The 18465-nt window shown below is 43.4% G+C and overlaps 1 protein-coding gene across 1 annotated transcript in view; it reads right to left on the minus strand.

Annotated features, from left to right (window-relative positions):
- Hs3st4 (heparan sulfate-glucosamine 3-sulfotransferase 4) overlaps nt 1-18465 on the minus strand; it is a 420963-nt gene that overhangs the window by 46484 nt on the left and 356014 nt on the right. The window lies entirely within an intron of this gene.

Consider the following 18465-nt stretch of genomic DNA (forward strand, 5'->3'; position numbering starts at 1 on the left):
TGTTATTCCTTGGAAACTACAGCTCCCAGACTTCCCTTCACCTGGGCGCGCTGGCGCGCCCAGGTGAAGACCATCACTCCCAGATAACCTTGCGCCCGCAGTTAAAAGCGAGCGCTCCACGAGGTTTCTCTCTCTTGCCCCTTTTTCCTCGTGTGTCTGCACGTCCCGCCCTTATCGTGTTTCCCTCTCCCCATTAAACTGCCCACGTGGGAACCGCGTGTCTTGTCCTTCCTTTGCGCGTGTCCCGTCTATCCTGTGTTCGTCCACACACGCCGCCCCGCCGCCGTTTTTTAAGGAATAATACTCCTCAATACATAGCACACACATTTAGGAAGAACAAACAAGAACGGGGGCATATGCTAAGAGTTCTAAACAACCATTATCATTGTTACTCAAAAAGATTATGCCCTCCTCTAGGAAAGCAAGAGGGACTCAAATATGAACATCTCTCTAGGTACTCGAGACCTGTTTCTCGTGGGTTTAATCAGAAGGCACTATTCTCCTGGCCTGTATGGGCAGCCAAGCACCTTGGGATCCTCCACTCTAAATGAGCATCATGTCTTCCGGGTTAAAGACAGTGGTTTCGAGACAGATCAATATAGACTCAGCTTCTACCTGTGCTTTTGTTGTCTACTGACCTTGGGCAAATCCTATGACCTCTTTCACCCTCAGTTTCCTAATATATGACTTAGAGTTGATAACCACTTTTTCACATGATGGATTGAGATAATATGTGTACTAGCACAATACCTGTTCAAATAGCTCTCAAGTAATAGCAGGATACCTTTGTCTTTCTGCCAAGAGTGTAAACCAGATAAACTCCGAGCTGTTCCTATGCATTCTTGTCCTCTGCAAATGCTAGATCCCTACACAGGGCCTAGGTTATAGTAGACAATAAGTATTTGCTGAATGACTAAAGAAACCAGCTTCACTTTTACATGTGCTCTGTTAGTTAGTCCCCACACACCCCACAGCAAGTACCCTAGTCCACAGTCTAGTTAAGATGTTATTGCTGAAGGGTTCAGTAAGGAATAAATTGACTAAACTGAAGGGTTACTTGGGAAGAGTCAGGATTTATCTAGATCCAAATCTTAAGCCTTGTTTTATTCAGCTAGGTTCTTTTTAGAAGTCTCCAGAATGTTTGTATAAGTTATTTTGCTCACAGCTATGACCAAAGACCTAACAAAAATGACTAAAGGTAAGGATTACTCATCTGCACTCACGGTTTCTGAGGGTTTCACCCAGAGGTTCTTGGCCTCACACATTTGAGTAGGACCACATGGTGGTAGGAGTCTGGTAGACAGTCAAGAAATATCCAAGGATGATAGACACATGAAGACCTGCCCACAATGTTCTACTTTTTATAGTTGGGCCTCACTTTCTAAAATTCCAAGAACTTTGAAAACAGCACTCCTAATAAACATTCAAAAATAAGCTTTTGTGGGGACATTTCAGATTCAAAACAGTAACATCAGAAAAGCAAGATGCCCACAGACGCATAGTTTTCTATCAAATGTGCTTCTCCTGGAATCCCTGTCTTGTTCCTAACGGCAAGCCATTGGATAGATGTGGGTAATATTCAGAGGCAGGGCCTGCAGGGAGCACAAGAAAGTCATTAGCAACCATGAACTCAAGGGATTCATAAAGAACAAAGAAAGCTATCCCAAACTCAGCTCCTCTGGTTGGCAGAACAAAGACCACAGAGGCAAAGATGAGAGTAGAAGCCTGTTCCCTGTCTGACTAGGAAGCATTCAGTATGTCAACTCCCGTAAACCTGCAGGCAAAACAAGTAACAGATTAGCTGAAGTGTTGGCTTTGAGTGCTGACTCCAGAAAGAAAAGCCAGAGGAAGAAGAACTGAAGAGACCCTGTCCCAGCAGAGGGGTTACTTTTGAAGGCCTGGGGTGGTGTTGATAGTGAGAAGTCTCCACAGAAAACTTACAGCTGGAGGCCCTGAGATCTCAGAAAAGAATTTGACAAGATAAGTCTGTTTGACTTGGATAAGCAAAAACCACGATAGACATAATAACCACTTACAGGTACCTGAATTAGAAAATGTTCGGCAGGGACAAGGACTATGGAAGCCAGCCCATGGGAACCTGCCCAGGAGAAAAGAGGAAAGCTAAGTCAAGGGGAATCAGGGCATTAAGGCCAAGTCCAAACTTGGCCGGAAGGGGCTCCTTTGGGTCTCCCTATCCCTTGGCACACCAAGCTTGATCACATCTCGCATACTGGTTCTTACGACTTCTCTGTAATTTTCTTCACACTGGATCCTTCAAGGATTCTTGGCCTTATTTCATACACGTATCATGGAAGGAGGCCATAATGACTTCACTAGGATGTTGACTTTTATCCAAAGCACTTGTCATATGTGAAATTATTACCTTTATTTAGCTCGCTGTTGATTAAATTTAACTTATTTGTACTAGAACTTAAGAATGTTAGTTCCCCTATCTACATCACAGATCAGCCAAGTGTTATACCTGGCATTTCAGTAAGGTAAGTAGTGCATACCTGTTCCTATGTCATCTGTGGCTGGTTTTACTTTGTACAAACAGAGCACTTGTGACAGACCATAGGAGACCAATGTCTAACTGTTTATTCCCTGATTCTTTCGTAATATGTTTAATGACCCTTGGTTCAGATTAGCACTGAATTTTCCTTGCTTACAGTATGGAATTAGTGAATGAGTAAAATGAAGGTTGGGAGGGGAAAAAAGCAGCAGAAAGTATTTTAAGTTGAATAGCCCTTCTCGGAAGTGTCTTGGACCAGAAATGCATCAAATGTTAAGTTATCTGCAGAGGTGAGGCTAACTAGACATACCTAATTGGAAAGCTCAAAATTGGTGGTAATTTTTATTTATTTCAAATAATTTCATCATGCAAATATAGTGTCTTCTGATCAAATCCACCCTCCTTTGTCTTCTCTTTCCTCCCTTCCTCTCTCCTCCCCTCCCCTCCCTCTTCTCCTTCCCAACCAAGAATACTCTTCTAACTCATTGAGTATAACCAGTATGTGGGCTTCAGTCACTCACTGATACATGGGCAACCTAACAAAGCTACAACCCTGAAGAAAACTGACTTTCCCACTATGTAGCCACCCAGAGCCAACAGTTCCTCAGCTGTGGGTGAGACTTTGGAAGAAGGGACAGAAAGACTATAAAATCCAAAACGTTTGAGCTTTATGTTGGAGTTTATACAGTTTGGGGTTTTGAAACCTTTCAGATTTTTTGAATAGCCATACTCAGAGTGAACTCAGGACATCTGTAAGAGCTAAAGATATATTCAAATTAATGCTGCCTATTTAATTGGCTACAGTGAAAATCCCAAATATCCACTGTGTCTAGAGCTTGGAAATAGCAAAGACATGGTAGGCTTCTTTTCTGTTTGCAAGCTGCTAAGAGCTATGGAAGCAAGACTAACAAACTACTGAGGTTTCTATGTGGCCTGGGGTCAGAGTAAAGAGGAAGCCCAGCACTGAGGCTACAGGGGTTTCATCGTGGCCTTGCACATAGCAGTGGTTTCCACTTTTGCACAATTTCTTCTTTTGGTGCCAGTAGCTGCATAAATGCTTACCGCATCCAGTCTTTGCAGTAGGTCCCTACAGCGGATGCCTGTATTACAGTATGTTTATACTGTGGCAGTCATCAGCCCTCAAATACCACTGCCTTAAAATGATAAACATCTCCTTCGTCCTCACGTGCCATGTGCAATGTGTTTGGCAGGAGCAAAGGGATGGAGGTAGGTTTCTCCACGAAGGCAGGCTGTAGGACACTTGACCATTAACAAATTCACCACTTAAACACAAAGCTGAAAATTTCTTGCTTAAAGGTAGCAGCAGACCAAGAAACAGCTCTTTCCTACTCTGGTACAGGCCATGTCATAGGCAAGCCTAACTGTTGGAGCCCACAAGGCTCTACAGTGAATACACAGCTTACAGACCAATAGGCAGTTCCACAGGAAGTGTATATGTCTTTGTCCACGTGGGATAACCCATTTTCAGAGCTGTGGGAACACTTGTCTTTTGGGAAAGTCAAGTCCCACTGTCATATCTGTAAAAACCTTGTGAAGCCATGATTCTTCCCTTCAAAATAGGAAGGGGGAAAGTTAAAGGAGTATTTCACTAAATCATGAAAAAATAAGGGCAAGATCATGAAGTCATTAAAGACAGGTGAAAATTACATAACCCCAACCAAAGCCTAGGATGTATGACTTGAGGAAGAATGGCTACTTGAGAACTTGAGGAGATGTCAATGGTAGCCAAAAGAAGATGATCAGAGCCTCCTCCATATAGGCTATGCTCTGTGGATCCTGTGCAAAGCCAGATCCATTGTTTCTACCTTCCTTCCTTTCCATTTCCAATTTGATACCCTGGTCTGACTTGATCAACAGCTCCTAGATTGCTTGCAGCTCTCAACTTGATTTCCAGGTCTTAAAAGGCACTGCTTCTTCCATTCAGACATTCCTCTGATTTCTTCACCTGAGTTAGACTTCCTTGTCCTCAGGGACTCAGTTGACACATCACACCTGCTATGAGCCTCCACAGAGGTATGTCCTCAGTGTGCCTCTTTGAACATGTACATGTCAGTGGTCACATTGCATAGTATCTGAGACATCTCTGGTAATGTAGAGACCTAGATATTATCACCCATTCCTCAGCATCTTACAGTGTCGGGCACCTCAGGGATTTTCAACAGACATCTATTGAATGATTTTGTTAGAAGAAAGACCTGAAGTCTAGATTCTATAATGATTTATATCACCTAGTAATATTTTCACAACAGATTTTGATTTGGTAGAGAAGGGACAGAGTCCAAGCTTGTTCATTTTCAACAAGTGTGTGGTGGGGCTGCGGACACCTTTTTATTAGCAAGGCTGAATAAGATGCTGTGGATCTACCCACATCTTCCTCCTTCTCTGTTCCCACAGAAGCCAGGGGCACTGAGTGAAATTTTCAGCACCTGTGACTCCTTGTTTGAGGTCTTTCTCTGGCTACTGGAGCCCATTTAGCCCAAGCAGAGGCCAGAGCAGAAGAGCTAACATCCTGGGAGAGCCACCAAACAATGATTGGTGGATGCTGCACAGTTTACTAGGGCATCCCTGGGAGGCACACCTTGGAAATTCCCAATGGCTCATGCATACACTGTCCACAGACGCTTGGTTGATGGTGTAGTTGCTATTCTGTTCCTCTTATTCCCATCTTCCACACCTCACTGCTGTTTCCTGGGATCGATATCTAAAGACACCTAAGCAAACCACCTTAGGGAAACCCAACTTAAGTCAGGTCCATCATAACTCTGCCTCTGTCTGTCCCAGGGTTTTTATTACATAATGCATCCTTGTATTCATTCCGCAAGTGGACATGTAGTAACAGACAGATCACTCGTGGGAGGCAGAGTCTGATTTTGTTCTATTCTGTATTCCAAGTTCCTTGACACTAAATAAATAAATAAATAAATAAATAAAATAAAACAGAGGTCTTTAGAAAATGTTGGTTGAAGAAAGTAAAGGGAGCTTTTCTTTCATGACTTCGTTTCAGTGTTCCCTTCCCCCTCTAACTAGTTTGTTTTTGACAGGACCTTGAATTTACAATCCTCTCTGTATCTCCCCTGCCTCTGGACACTAGAATTACAGCCATGCTCAGCTTGCCAGGCTTCTTGAATCCAGCCTCCACACAGGGGTGGAACCTGGGTAGAGCACTCTGCAGAGTGGTGATGAAGCTTTAAATTCCCTCCCTACCAGTTTCTCAAAAGGTATTTGAATGTCCTCCTCTTTAAAGCCAGGCTAGCTAGCTACAGCACCTGGTATGATGGTATCTGTTATGATAATTAAGTGAAAACAGAGAATATACCCTCAAAACATGCCTAAGACACTGTACTCAGAAAGCGGATCCCAGACCATGGCTGAGCTTGGCTTCTTCCACTAAGCCAGCACAGCACCTATACCTTATGAAATATGGTCTAGAACAGACGTGCAGCAGAGCTAAGACACATCCCCATGAGGAGATTCTTTGGTCTTCCTCCTCCTCAACAGAAATTGCTTTGTCTACGACAGTAGAGGTTCTGGAATCAGACAGATCAAGGAACAAATCTCAGCTCTGATACTGATGACTTGGGGCTCTTGCTTAACCTCAGGTTATTCGTCTGTGTAGCTCTCCCGACTAAGTTTGTGATGTGTAATAACACGGTGCATAGCAAATGACTGGCAGAGAGTAAGAGTCCAATAAGTGTTCGCTGCCATCCTTGCTATCATCACTGATCTTACGACGAGACCCGTGGAGGCAGCAAGGCTTTCCGTTCTGGCAGCCTTGGCTCCTGAGCGTAGCTGGGAATGTCGGCTTCCCTACTTCCCGTTGACTGCCAGTTTCAAAAGAGCTCTTTATTTTCAGAGGATACATTTGATAAGTCTGTGAATTTGCATGCTGCCAAAAGCCCCCTGCGGCTCGTCTAAGTCCAGATTATTCTGTTTATTCCTTCAGTCACAGCTGTCGTTTATCGCGCGGAGGCAGCTCGTTTATTATGTCTCCGACTACCCAGGCACCAGCTCAGGGCGGCCTTTGTAAACTATATCTGCCTGCCTCTGCCACCGAGTGACATGTTGATGGTGGCACCTGCAGCCCTGGACCAGCAAGGGGGAGGGGTGAGACATGCCTGGGAGGAGGTCCTTCCTTTTCATCCAACAGCGGGGGCTGCTCGGATCCCTATCATTTTTCTGAATTGGTATCAACAGCTGCTTTCATCTTCACACAAGACAAACATCGTCGTTGTCCTGTTTTATTATTAACACACTCTGGCATAATTGCTTGGTCTCTCAACTGTGACCTGTTAGACAGGCACTCAGCTGTAGAATTTTTCCAGGGGAATACAGCACCATGGTTGAAGACAGTGTTATGCAGTTTCCCCCAACCGTATCTATTTGTCTGTAAGCCCCGAAGTCAAATCTCTTGTTGAATTTGCTCAAACATCAACGAACGGTTGAATTTACATAGATTTAATGTCTTATAATCTTTCTGGTCTGGGGAATCTATATTCAAGACATATCTGCGCATCAGCTCAGATATATGCTGTTTAATACTGAAATTAATTTTAATCTCTCTAAAGCCCAATGCTTATGCACATTACTAAACCACAGCAGCCAAGACTTTCATTAGACAGACACAGTAACCTGCTGCTGCCAGCTAACACACACACAGTGCGAGAATCTGGGCCATGTGCACAGTTTGGGTTCTTTTTGTTTGTTTTTGGTTTTATTAAAGCACAATTATTTTGTGAAACACATTATTTGTCTACTTGTTACTCCTGGAGGTTTCACTCCACCTTCCAATGACACATATATACATGTCAGGAGGCTTGGGATAACTGTTCATTCAGTCATAGCTATACGAGTATTGTATCTTGGATGACAAAATTGATACACACAATGGGCATTTGTTGAGTCCTGGGGATATGCCAGGCACCAGTGTGGGACCTGGATGCGCAGCGGTAAACAAAGCAAATGAAGTCCATGCCGTCCTGGACTCGGCACGTCGTCTGTGGGGTAGGCAAACACACACAAAGGAACCACGTGTCGGGAAGCAATGCATACTCAGAACGAAACACTGAAGAACCTACAGTTAAGGTGCTGGGGTAGGTGTGAGACAGTAGCAACAGGAGATGGTCTGGGGACAAAGGAGGTGGGTGGAAGACGGGCTGGTCTCCAGTTACTTCCGGCTGATGTCATAATGGCCCCTTAGCTGTTGCACTTCCTGTGACGAGACTAATTTACAGCATCCTGCGGCTGGTTCTTCCCAAACATTGAGTCTATTTCCTTCCTGCCTTAAATATGAGCTTGGTATTGGTCACAGTAATGTCAAACCAAACAAGTGTGAAAAATAAGGGGTAAAACGTTCATACCTAGGCCTAAGTCAGCTGGCAACTTCTGCTTTTAGTCACCCCCCCCCCCCCCGAGAGTCCTGAGATGACTATGATGCATAGGAAAATCCTGTCTCCAGAAGGCAGAGGCACTCCTGCAGACACCCAGCACAGTTAGAGGGGTGCAGCCACAGGGGTGTTCTCAGGCGAGAAGGGTGGGGGAGTCACACCAAAGAAGCACGGCCCGAGTGAGCTTGTATTGTTATGGAACAGTTTGCTATGCAGCAGAAACTGGCTGCTTTCCATGCTCCCCACTCTCTATTTCCTCTGTGCAAATGCTGGCTCAGATTCTCCTAGCTCCTTTCTCATTCCTGCAAATGGGTCCTTCACAGCACCGATGATTCCACAGCGCTCTTCACCAATGTAACTCTCTAGTTCATGCCTATCTCAATGTGGTATTCTAGAAACAGCTCTGAAGATATGGATATATTAGCTAGGTTTAGTTGGTTCAGATCATGGTATAGCCTATATATACAATTAATATAATAAGATATTGTTATCACAATTATTATTAATTAATGTTATTTTTAGTTAACTTTAAAGTACTAATAAGTTCCTTTTAGTAACAACAATAAAACATGGAAGGAAGAATGAGTAATTAGAATATGCTTGCATCAGGAGGCCTTTCAGGAAAAGATTATATAATATAATTAGATTGAATTCTCATATTCATACCCCAGATGGCTAAAGGAAGGCTCTAAGGCTCATGACATATGATTTTCCAAGAATTTCAATTCTGTTTGTGATGCCACCCACAAAGGTCTACAGGATATTCATAGAACACTTGCAGGAGCCCACATCTTGGAATGACGCTTGCAAGTCTCCAGTAAAATTCCTAAGTGGCCTTAACATATTCCCCTAGCTAATATCCTGATACTCACCCATTCTTTAGGCAAAGCTTTGTTTAGTCACCCTTTGTTGAGCCTAATTATGGGTGAAATGCAGGCTGAATACCAGAAATATAACCATGCCACGCCCTCTGGTAATTACCACGTAACGAGAGGGAGGGCACATTACAGGTCATCACAGGATGTTCTTCAACTGATGATTATTGGTGACAGGTGCTATACAGCCAAGAGGAAGGCTGTTAGCCTATGGGTAGAGAACAGGAGGACAGAGAGGGAAATGTACACTCTGGAACTCGGCAGCATTTTGTTTGGGTCTTTCATAGTTAGAGAAAACGGAGTTGGGCACTCCCCTGCCTCAAGTGAACCAGTGTGACTTGGGGAGCCAATATTAACCCAAAATAAGAAACACTTTATCTAAGGGACAGCAGACAAAGAACAAAATGAGAAACTTTGAATAGCCACTTTATTGCTCTGTGTGCCACTTGCTTAGAAAAAAAGTTTTATTCTGAGTCCAAAGACTAAGAATGATATAATGAATATTTCTCTGATTTCTCTGTCCAATTTAAAGTTTTGTAACAAAATACCAGAAGCTTGAAGAGTTACACAGAAAAGAGGTTTATTGAACTCAGTTTCAAAACTCCAAAAGCATTGTTCCCTGGCATCTGGCAACCCTGGAAAAGACTTCTAGGTGTGTGGCATCACAAATGACATGGGGATGGATGCAGGGAGTGGAAAGGAGAGAGGGAGGGTAAGAAGCAGGAGAGAAGGACAGAGGAGAAGCTGAAGGAGGGAGTGTGGGGTGTGTGTGTGTGTGTGTGTGTGTGTGTGTGTGTGTGTGTGTGAAGATTTCAAGTCAGAAACCAGAGCAACAGTAAGCCAGAGGCTGTGCAAAACCTGTTTGCAACAATGGGACTCACGATCTGTCCCAAGACTGGCAGTAACCCTGGACAGGGCTGCTAACTCCATGATCACCTCTTAAAGGTCCCAGACTCTCAATAACACCCTGAAGACCTTGCCTCTAGCAGGGAGACTTAGGGGAAGAGACACAAATTTTATCTAAACCCTACCTGTGGTCACTGAGAGGGGTACACAAGAACCACTGTCCCTTTCTCTTTCTCCTCCCACCAGTCTTAGTACACTGGGTTTTATCTCTGTCCCTTCTCATTGCAGATGGCTGCAGCTCCAGGCATCACTCCATTACAAAGAGAAAATGGAGGAAATATCCCCTTTATGAAGAAACCCAAAGCATCCTCAAATCCCAACAAACATTTGTCACCTCCAACTGTCCTGAACATGACAGGGAATCTTTACCTATTTGCAATGAAAGCTAAACACACATTCAGATCTAGGCACGAAACTAGGGAAAAACCTATCCGGGGGAGAATTTCAGTCACACAACTTTGCTGAACACAATGTTTTAAGCAGAATTTTCATGGGTGGGGGCTAAGGGAGAACCCTTCTAGAAGCCACGGGGAAACTAAGGCTTCCTGTCTTTAGAAAGCAGGGAATAACACAGGAGTGTTATCTACATCATAAACCTGAACGGCACTTTGTTGGGAAACTTGAAGGCAGAGAATCTTTAAATTAAGCAATCAGGATTGGAATAAGTAGTGCGGGGCAATAGCAATGTGCATTTCTGTGACATCATCACAACGACCAAGCAGAACACTGGCATTTAAATACAGACCTTGTCTTGTTAAGTTCTGTAGCCCCAGATGTAGCAAAGGGACCAAGAACTAATGCAGTAAGATAGCAGCCTGCAGGCAACAGGGGTGAAGACGAGCAGAAATCAAATACAAATCCATAGTTTAGTACCTGTGATGTTTGTCTTCACGATCGACTAGATGAGATCTACAATCACCTGGGAGACAGGACTCTGAGCATGCATGAGGGGGTTCTCTCCATCAGAGTTAATGAGATGATAAGCCCTGTTTGTGCTGAGCATAGGATTCGGTACTCTTAAAGATGGGAAGATGGTGCAGCTGTGAAGGACTCTCTTGCTCTTGCAGAAGTTCCAAGTTTGGTTCCTAGTACCCAGTCAGGTGTGTCACAAATGCCTGTAATTCCTGCTCCAGGAAATCCAATGCCTCTGGGCTCTTTTGGGAGCTGCATTCATGTACACACACCCTCACAAACACACATAGTTGAAAATGTTAAGTATAAAGGTTATGACATTTGCTCTCCTGTTTCTTGACAACAGATGCATGTTGACCAGTTGCCTCGGGCTACTGCTGCTGTGATGGGTTGGTTATAACTTGAACTGTGAGCCAAAACAAACACTTCCTTCCTTAATTTGCCATGGGGGGGGGCACTGTATCACAACAACAGAAGTGTAAGACAGAACCACAACCCTAAACCTAGCAGAGGCAGGATATCAGAAAATGGTCCCGAAACCCACAGTGTGTACCATACTTTAATGGATGTTTAGATGTTAGCATTACAACCTAGAGAGTCAAAGCACTGAAAGCCTGCAAACTATAATAATATACAAGAGGTGGAAGGGTAATTTTAACTCTACACAAAGACCATGCTTGCTTGGCCTTGCCATTAGCATTGGGGTGATGTCCCTATACTGTGCTGTATTGTGTTGGGGCTGAACTGTGTGTCTCCGTACCTGAGATGCTGACATTAATTCTGTATCCAATGTGCATGGCACAGAGCCAGACACACACAGAGCAAGCTCATGCCTGTCAGGTAAACAAATGGATAAAACAGCAATAAGAGTCATGATATGATTTGCTAGTTGCTAGATTCTGCTCTACAACCTTGCAGGTAGTAAGTCATTTAAGCTTCTGAGAGAAATTGTAGTGCTTCTGAAATAAGTCGTAGTGCTCTTTCTCCATCTCACGATCACGATATGAACCAGTTAGCAAACTGCCTCTCAGGCACAAAACCAAAAGTTACCATATTGTGGGCACCATATTAAATTTCCAAGTTTGCTTGTGCAGTGTTGAGAACTCAGGAGTTTGTGCATGCTTTACCAGTGTGTTATAGCCTCTTTCTGCCAAAGGGATATCTTTTACCACTTCACAGCACAAGCGGTCACTAGCTTGATGCTTGACGTCAATGCTGGTACCCCATGGCTCCCACCACAGGTAGGACCAACACATAAGCTTTCTAGAAGGATAGGTGATAGAATGGGCCCCTTCTAGATTGGCTAAATTGCCTTTCTCTTCAAAAATCCAACAACTCTTTGTATAGATTCCTGGCTCATCTGACTGGACATGGTCTTGCGAGAGATCATCTGTATGGTGTATGAGAGCTAGGACACAGCCTCAGAGAGGAAAGGCACTACACTACTCAAGGTCAAACACCAGGACAGTGGCTCTTCTGGGGCCCAGGGTTCTACTCTGCTCACATCAAAGAGCTCTGGGTTTTATTTGATGTTCTTCCTTTGGCTTCCACAAAAACGTATAGATACCAAAATGGGTTCTTTGGTTCAGAAGATAGAGGACCATTTAATAAAGTCATATATTTCCAGCTGCCCCGTTTGTGTTTTAACCAATGTTTCAAGATTGAATACTTGAATATATACACTTATAATTCAGAGATGGACAAGTGTGGCTTAGAATGGAGACAAGGATGAGACAAATCAAAGCCTCCAGTCATGTTTGGACCTGAGGAGAACAGGCTACTTCCTACACAATTCTCCTTCTCCACCTCCTACTGCATTCTACAGCTTTACACCTGAACCATGCTATTGGTGTGGGGCTATGACTAATGAATGTATTTTTAAATAATCTTCTAATTATCCCAGAGCAGATGCAACTTTATCCCTTCCTGCTTTCATTAGGAAAAGCATCAGATGCAAATGGTTTATAGACGTCTTGTTATGGTTTCAATGTGAAATGTCCCCCTCAGGTTTGTTTGTTTGAATACTCAGTCCCCAGCTAGAGACACTGCTTAGAGGCTGTGGAATATTATGGAAGTGGTTATTAAGAGATAGGTATTATTAGGTAGCAGCCCAATCCTGGTTCAGGACGCATGCTATTCCAATACAATGAGGAGCAACAAGCAGTCAGCGCATATTCTATACCATGATGGACTGTATCCTTACCAACCACGGGCCAAATAAATCTTTCCTCCCTTAAGTCACTTCTTATCAGGTACTTGTTGACATCAATGAGGAAAGTAACAAATATATGCCTCTATTTCATAACCTTTAAGTAGTTCATGATTCTTTGAATATAACGGAAGCTTAAAATGTGCAAGTGCCCCGGGCCTCTTGCAAACTGTTAGATCTCTAAGAACACAATACTTTATTTTCTCTCTGGAGTATGCTTTGGACATAAATGCCGCAACTCCCAGCTCCCTGTCTGCTTCCTTGTTTTGAGACTCTTGTGGAATTCTCCCTCCTAGGGGTACTCCCTGTGACTCTCCAGGCTGTCCTCGTTCCTCCCTCCTCTGTTATCTCCTCCCATGGATAAACCTATGGTGGGCTGTTGCATGCAGCTCCCCTACACACCATAAAGAATCTTATCTCTAGGCTTTGCGGAGCGCTGTGCAGAGTTGCCTATGGGGCTTCATGCATAATTAATAACAATTCGGCTACACATGTTTTCTATTAGCAATTCAGACTCTTTTAGGACTTTTAAAACATACTTTGCAATTCACCAAAATTCTAGGAGGCATTTAAATAAGAAAAATCCATAAAAGCACAGAATGTCTGCAGTTTCTGGAAGGAGGCTTTAATGAAGAATTTCTCCCCAGAGGAATGGTAACTGAGACGCTTTTTGCTCAGTACCACAAGTTTCTCCAGATGAGTACAAGACTAAACCGCAGGTCTCCTCGAAAACAATGTCAATGGAATAGATTTAAAAAAAAAAATGGTCCCAGGTTACCATAACAACCAAGGTTTCAACATCGTGTTGACTAACTGCAAAGTGATATGATCAAGAGGACCAGAGCTGAGAACAAAAGTATCAGGTTGCTATAGAAACTGGATATAGGGGGAAATGGAGTTATTTCAGTAGGAATGCTTTCTGTGAAAAAAAATGAATGCAAAGCATTCTTCCAAGGTAAAAGTTCACCCTGGAATTTGATGCATTTGCCAACAGCTATCCCATCATTCTACTCATTTTGCCAACGCTCCAAGACAGATGCTTATCAGTTAGCTATGTCTGCACAACGAACATTCTGAAAACTTTGAGAGTTTACACAGTTGCCACGTGCTTCGCTCCTAAGAGTATGGGTTGACTGAGTTCAGGTTTTATTATCAGGGTTATGGTCTTCTGATTTGGGTTGGACTTACTCAGGCATCTGTAGTGAGCTAGCAGGTTTCCTGGGGGCTGGCTGTCCAGAAAGCCTTCAGATGAGACTACTAGTCTTTGGTTCTCATGGCCTTGCATTCCCAGTGGGCTCCCTTGGATGTACTCTTAAAAAGGAGCATAGTTCTATGAGGTCAAATCTCAGAAGACTTCCTGGATCCTAGACACTGAAATGCTTATTTGTACTACCCTCTGCGTGTGAAAGCATGGCTTGCTTCTGAAGACATGGAGATAGGTGTCATTTCTTCATGGAAGAGGCTGCAACACTGAATTGCAAAAGAGTTTGGATCCAAGCAAGAGTGGACCTGAAGAAGTCATTTCTGAAAACGATTTATCAACATGCTAACTTTTACCTGCAATGTCCTCTTGAAATTACACGCAAAGTTGAATGTGCAAAAGTCAAACGAATCCATCTAAGTATTAAAACACATTTGGTGTTGGGAGCAAAACAATATCCTAAAATGCCAAATTATAGCTCATGCATTAGATAGGGCTTTTGATGGTATATTTTTCAGGGGTTTGCACTTATTCCATAATTTCCTTCCATTAACTCAGAAATGAACAGTGTCAAGTGCCCACTTGAGCCCTGAAGGCCATTTAATTGAGGTTATAGATGAAATATTGTTCATCCGTTGATGGAGAGAGGTTTAATGAGGTGATTAGGAACATGGACTCTGAAATCATGTGATCTGGGCTCAAATTTTTCTCTCAAGTTTTGGGTCGGTCTGTGAATTACATAGAATCCCTGACCTCTATTCCTGGGAACTGGATGTTCAAATGAAGGCAGACTATCCATGCAATGTATAAATCTTAATATCTCTCCTATGTCAGGATGCACTACACAATTGATGTTATAGTTAGACTTGGCAGCTGTGTGCCTTACAGCTGAAGGCGCTTCCAGTTCAGTGACTATGATGGCTCCTTCCCACAGAAGGCTAAGTAGAAAAATTAGACTGATGTCCGTCCCCAGCAAAGGGCTTACTCAGTGTGAACCACGTGAAGGGGAAAATTAGCCACATATGACAGAGGCCTAGAGATGGACAAATGCCCACTGTGCCCATTCAAATAGTATATTCTTTGACTATGAGAACATGAAAGGCATTCTGCATTCTCTTGGATAATGTTTTAAGCCAGGAGAACTGGCCCTGCTTGGTTACTGGCTAGTGCCAGCAGCCTTTCTTAAATTGTATTTGATGGTCACTTCAGTCATAGAAAATTGAGCATAGTTTAAAAGTCGAGATGTCTATCATCTCTTCAAAGAGCAGATGATATGGATGGAAGAGACACATAGGGTGCCAGTGGAAGATGAGCAGTGGCTGGTTACTTTGGAAGAGGTTTTTGTTACCTACCTGCTTGCTGTAGTCCACAAACTAACATGTATGGACACTTCCCCACTTGCTGTTTGCGTTAGTCACTCAGCTTTTTATAGTTTCAGTAAGAAACCTAGGAATGCCTAAGATTCATTTAATCCTATTAGATCTTAAAAGTATACCATGATAATGCTTTACTTTAGTTTCACTGCCAGTGTAGAGGACACTAATTGGCTAATTGTCAATAAAGAGGCTCTGATTTACAGTAGTTGCCTGTTTCCCATGGTTTTGTGGAATCTCAACGTTCATCACTGACTTCTAAACAATTCTCTCTACCCCAGATTATTCAAATGGAATGTTTCTGTAGAAGAGAACCTATGGTAGGTGACTCCCAACTCTATTTCGAGCCCAGGCTAACAAGGTGCTATGGATATTTAACCTCTGTGGTTTCTATTTGCTTTGTCTCATGACAAGGCTGATGCTGGTCTCAGCTGATGACGGATGGGGTAGGAGGCAACAATGAGAGGCTGACAGAATTCTTCAGATGTAGCACTCCAAGGAGCAGTCAGACCAACCAGGGACTCTGAAATGATGATGATAACAGGAGTATCCTAATAACATATGGTGGATAGTAAGAAAGATGATTCAGATGCCGAGGCAACTTCTCATCAATGGAGTCTGTTGGAGAGTCTCTATTCAAAGCTCAACACAACCATCCCATCCCTGAGGACAAAATAAAATGGTTAGGATAAAGCAACACTTCATTTGACTGATAGCCACCAAGGAGTTATCAGAGATCCATCTACCTCTGTCCTGGGATTAAAGGTGTGTATCACCACTCCATGGTCTGCCTGTATGGGTGACTATTATGGCTGCTTTGCCTGCTAATCTTCAGGCAAGCTTTATTTATAAAAACACAAATAATATACCTTACAGCCACCTGCCTTTTGGTTCTGATTGTGCCCTGAAGCTTGCAGGTCACCAGGATGGTGGGTGGAAGTGAGAGAGACCTAGAATAAGAAAAATGTGAAGAAATGGAAGTAGGTGAGACTCAGCGAAGGATGCTAGCAGGCCTGAGCACAGTAAACATGGCACCATTAGGTTTTGCCTTTTACCCTTCTCACCCATTCCCTCTGCCTTGCTAAACAGAGTACATTCCTAAAACTAGTCACCAAGATCCATTCCCTTATTTGGTCATTTCTTCCTCCTGCCGCTGGCCACCAAGGGTCAGCTATCAAAGAACTGAAATCCAGCAATTAAAATCCCCCTTGTGGCTACCTGAATTAACATGCCCCATCAAAATTAACCCAACTCATCTATGGGCCATATGTCCCCTCTCTACCCAGGGCAAATATCCCTTCCCCTTGCCCTTGTACCTTTCCTCATCTCTCTCATCCTATCTCCTGTCTTTGTCTCTTTGTTATGCCCTTTGTTCCTCTGGGGCAACTACATCTCCTTTGTGCTGAGAACTTGCTCTTGGGATGTCCTGTGCTGATTCTGGTCTTTCCACTTGCTGTCATTTACAGTGACCCAATGCTGCACTTTTAGGCAGTGTCACACAAGCAGCAAGTATGTTCCCGGTTAACGAAGGATCTCCTGGTCTAGAAAGACCATGCAGTTTCAGTCACACACAGCTAATTGGTTTCTACTTCTAATGGCAGCACACAGTCATCTGGTCGTAGTCATCTGTGGAAATAATTTAATCAGACTTGAAAGAAAGAAAGAAAATCTTTGACAAGTTTCCATAACAAAAGCTGCTCAGAAATACTGCATCTCCATGGGATCGCTGGATATGTGTGCATTTGTCCATGACCACAGAATCTGCCTAGAAGCCAGGAACAGAGGAGAAACAAACAGGCTCTTCAGAGGGTGGGGACATGTAATGAGCTGTGCTCCTCAAGGATCAGAGACAGCGTTTGTCCTACTGAACATCTTCATCAAAGACCGAGGACTGCTGTAGAGTGGAAAGCCCAGAAGTGTGTGAGCGCAACATGAATTCCTCCAGTTAATGAGAAGTTAGCAGTGAGACTCCGACGGGAGTCCCCAGACAATTGGTAACTAATGACTGATCAGAAAATTAATTAAAGCCAACCTGATCAATTGCAAAGTAGAGTTTGAGGCTACCCTGTTCTCTTGAGCATTTTAAGAACAAAGAGAACTAATAACTGCAGATTTCTTCCACAATATGGTATCTGGTAGAAAATAAAACACATTGCCATACTCGGTCAGTGTGAGAGTTGTGAGCTGGGGGCCACACTGAGGCACAATCCCAACCTCTGGTATGACTAAGTATCTAAAGGATATTTCAGATCCTTTTACTCTTTTCTCTTTCCTATGCATTGGGAGGCCAGCCTGCTGTACCCTGTAACTTCTGATAAATGTCTGACCCTGACGCCCTGGTATCACATGCTTCTTTCTTTGAGATCCCAATTTATCCAAACTCAGAATTGTTGTGGGGACTCCTCAGCCATTGCATTCAGGGTGATCCTAGCCAGTGGTCAGAAGAGATAAACAGTATCAAGGCTAAGATTGATTAATAAGGGGAGATATAGAAAAGCAAACAGAGAGCAGCGCAGACACACTAGTGATCTCAGAACTGCCAACAATGAATAATCTGAGGGCAGAGGTCAAGGAGCTATCAGGAAATCCATCCAAAAGCTGGGAAGACCAGGTCCAGGACAGAAGTAATTGGGCTTCAGTCTGGTGGGAAAGTATCCTGTTTAAATACCACCAGTACTAATCCCAGACATCTTCTTTAAATACCACAGGTTAGTAATCCCAGACATCCCTAAGGTTCCCAGATAGCTAGGCCTGAGTGTCAATGAATTAAGGAAAGAATAGGCTAACAAACGCAGTTTTTCTGACCCATTTCCCTATCCTCTGCCTATTTTTCCATCTTTAGTATCTAAAAACCCCTTTCCTATACACCTTAGACCATTGCTAAGAGTAAAAAGAGCTTGGGAATGGTGGAGACATGTAATGAACCCCCACACGTTTAGTCCCAACACTTTCGGGAACAGGCAGACAAATGTCCGTGAGGTAAAGGACAGCCTGGTCAATATATCCAGGCTGGCCAGGGATATATAGTGAGATACTCTCTCTCTCTCTCTCTCTCTCTCTCTCTATATATAT

The sequence above is a fragment of the Alexandromys fortis genome, unplaced genomic scaffold (genome assembly GCF_014885135.2).
Source record: "Alexandromys fortis isolate MF-2015 unplaced genomic scaffold, M_Fortis_MF-2015_v1.1 scaffold_45, whole genome shotgun sequence".
Classification (NCBI taxonomy): Eukaryota; Metazoa; Chordata; class Mammalia; order Rodentia; family Cricetidae; genus Alexandromys; species Alexandromys fortis.